The 3439-nt window shown below is 39.5% G+C and overlaps 1 pseudogene; it reads left to right on the top strand.

Annotated features, from left to right (window-relative positions):
- The first annotated feature begins 2790 nt into the window (after window positions 1–2790).
- Window positions 2791–2889, top strand: LOC132305734 (small nucleolar RNA R71; annotated as a pseudogene).
- Window positions 2890–3439: the final 550 nt, after the last annotated feature.

Raw genomic sequence — 3439 nt, forward strand, 5'->3', positions numbered from 1 at the left:
GTCGACGGGAGCGATAAACGTAAAGGCCAAAGAGATTTCACTTAGGAAATCAAGTGGAGGAGAAGGTCAAAGGGTTGCAGCCAAGGAGCTTCCATGGCTGCCGGCCAAGAGGTGGAGAAGAAGAGTGAAAATCTGATTTTTCACTTTAGGGCATCCTATTTATAGTAAGTCTCAAAAACCGCCCCGAAAGGGCCCCGCCGGGTCTGGAAAAGGGGATTTTGAGCAGATGCGCTCAAACGGAAAAACTCCATGAACAAAAAAGATTCAAAATGAGAAAATATGAACAACGGAAGAAATGGCGTTGAAAACTGAGTCCCAAACAGAAAGTTATACCCCGAACAAGTTCGGCGGCAACTGGGTCCAAAAACTCTGAAACTGGAGAAAAATGACCAGAACGGAATTCTAAGAGTCCATGACTCAACAAAATGTGAAAATAAATCCTGCAGGACGATCCAGGCTTCAGACGAGGCATTTTGCAATAACTTTCATCAATTGCACAACAACCCCTACAAAAAGGGTTAATTGTGAAATTACCCCAGAATGAAAATATCTTCCAAAAGATATTTTCTTAGACGCCCCTAAAATAAAATATCTTCAAAAGATATTTATGAAAACACCCCAAGAAATGAAAAAGATTCTGAAGAATTGTGCATCTATGCCCCTATGGACATCGGGAGCAACCAGAGTACTTTCTTGCAAAAGTAAAGATACGTATTTTGAGGAAACCACTCAAGATGAAGGCATGTGAAGTCAAAAACCAACTCCGAGCATGAGAAGTGAGGTTGTGCCAAAAACTGACAAACGGAGATAAGATGACATAGGGCATAGTGTCCGAAAAAACGAAAAATACGAAAATGACTCGGTCCTCAAAGGAAGTTGTCAATCCGCGAAAAAGAGTCTTAGGAACCAATTCCGAGCACTTAAGATGACACTAAGCCACACAAAACAAAGCTCGAAAAAGAAAATTAAATGAAAAAAATTCATTTGTAAAATTTCAGGAAAAAGGAAACGAAGGCAAATGACCGGGTCGTTACATAATTGATGTTGGCATTCGCGGTTGCCAAGAAAGGACGGTAAAGGATAACGGGAATTTGGCTCTTAGGATTTGGGACCGGTTTCGTGTCAATGATAACGAAATTGACGGGAAAGAAGAATTTATCAATTTTAATCAAGACATCCTCAATGATACCCCTAGACTTTTTGATTGATCGGTCGGCAAGTTGTAAAACTACCGATGGTTGTTTTAAGTCTCTTAAGCCTAATTTGACATATGCCGAGTGTGGAAGAAGATTAACACTAGCTCCTAGGTCAAGAAGAGCCCGATTAATGATATGATCACCAATAATGCATGAAGTAGTAGGTGAACCGGGGTCCTTAAACTTGGGGAGAGTGTTATGCTGCAAAATTGAGCTCACTTGCTCAGTTAAGACCACTTTTCTAGGCGCTTGGCTTTTATTCTTCTGCTTTTGGGTGCATAAGTCTTTCAAGAATTTGGCATAAGGCAGAATTTGCTTGATTGCATCCAAAAGTGGAAGATTGACTTTCACTTGCCTAAACACGTCCATGATTTCATTGACTTTGGCCTCTTGCTTGTCATTTGAAATGGATACTTTTAAGGCATCCGGAAATGGAGCTTTTGGTTCAAAAACCTTTTCAGAATTTTTGTTTGAAGTCTCTTTAATACAAGAAGTTTTCAAATCATTTTGTACATCTTTCTTTTCAAAATCACTTGTCAAATCACTTTTCAACACATTCTCATTTATATGGCCATGCATATGCAATGAAGGAGGAATATGATATGAAACGGGACGGGTGTCAACTCGTGGTTGCATCGGTTCACTCCCTTTTTTTTGGCATACCCACTTAGTTGTCCACAATCTTTCCACTTCTCAAGGTAGTCACCGCATTGACATGCTCTATTGTGTGACCTTCCGATGAGGAATGAGTCTCCACAACACATTATTGCTTTTGTGGGGCATTCAAAGGCATTTTTCCTTTCTCTCTTGCATTCAAAGTACTAGCTATTTGCGCTACTTGGATTTCTAACTTAGCAATGGATTGAGAGTGAGAATGAAGCAATTATGTGTTTGCCTCCAAAGTGCCCAAAGCGGTTAACATTTCTTTGGGAATATGATGGTTGATTAGGAAAATGAGAATTTGAAAATTGGTTTCCTTGTGATTGATATGATGATCTAAAACCTTGGGAACCTTAGCCTTGTAGTAGAGGTGGAATGTATTTTCCTTAAAAACTGCCTTGGGAAGGGTTTGAGCCCTCCCCTTGGTTTTTCCAAGAGAAATTTGGGTGATTCCTCCAACTAGGATTGTAATGATTTTCATAAGGGTTTTTCCCTTGATTAGCAAAAACAACATTTGCTTGTTCATAATGCTCACTTTGCACATGTCTATAGGGACAATTGGAAGTAGAATGTAAAACAATTGAATAAGTCATACATGTTTAATTAGATGCATGATGAGAATGGTTAGGGAAAGAAGACACTTGATTTACCGAGTTTTGGTTGATCAAACCTTTGAGATAATGATTTCATCTCGGTGGCAATTTCATTGGAGTGATCGACTTGATGTAAGCCAACACTCTTCCTACCACTAGAATTTCTACCATTCGTCGAAGATAAAGTACGATGAAAAGAATTTTCACTCATGCTCTCATAAAGACGCCACACGTCATCCTCATGCCTATCAATGTAAGAGTCACCCATGGAAGAATCAACCATGCCTTTGTAATTGTCTGATAAGCTCTCAAAGAAATATTAAACTAAATGCCATTTGGGCATGTCATGATGTGGACACTTCTTAAGCAATTCATTAAAGCGTTCCCATGCGTCATGAAATGTTTCTCCATCCCCATGTGAAAATTCTCGAATTGAGGTTCTCATGGCGTTGGTCTTGGAAACCGGATAGTACTTCTTCAAGAACTCTTGTTGCATTTTCGCCCAAGAAGTTATTGAAAAAGGCCTAAGATTGTTAAACCAATATTTTGCCTTGTCTTTAAGGGTAAATGGAAAAAATTTAAGCCTTAAGACCTCTTTTGGCATGTCCTTATATTTTACAGTGGAACATACTTCAAGAAACTCATCCAAATGCTTGTAAGGTTCTTCACTTGGAAGTCCATGATAGTTAGGAATCATTTGAATGGTTTGTGGCTTAATTTCATAGTGATGTGATCTAAATGGTGGCAATTGAATGCATGTGGGTGCATTATATTCATTAGGCACATAGTGATCTCGTAAAGCAAGGGGAGGATTAGCAATTGGAGGTGCAACATGGGCACCTTGGTTGCCTTGAATGATGGGAGGTAGTGGAGCATAGATTAGCCTTGGCATTCCCAATGGAACTTGGCCTTATTGTTGTGGTGGATGAACAAATGGCCTTGGCATGCCTAATAGAACTTGCATGTTATCATGATGCACATTAGGGTGGA

Source organism: Cornus florida, unplaced genomic scaffold, assembly GCF_030987335.1.
Source record: "Cornus florida cultivar Cherokee Brave unplaced genomic scaffold, ASM3098733v1 CherokeeBrave_3.0.0_Hap2_Chr04, whole genome shotgun sequence".
Taxonomy (NCBI): domain Eukaryota; kingdom Viridiplantae; phylum Streptophyta; class Magnoliopsida; order Cornales; family Cornaceae; genus Cornus; species Cornus florida.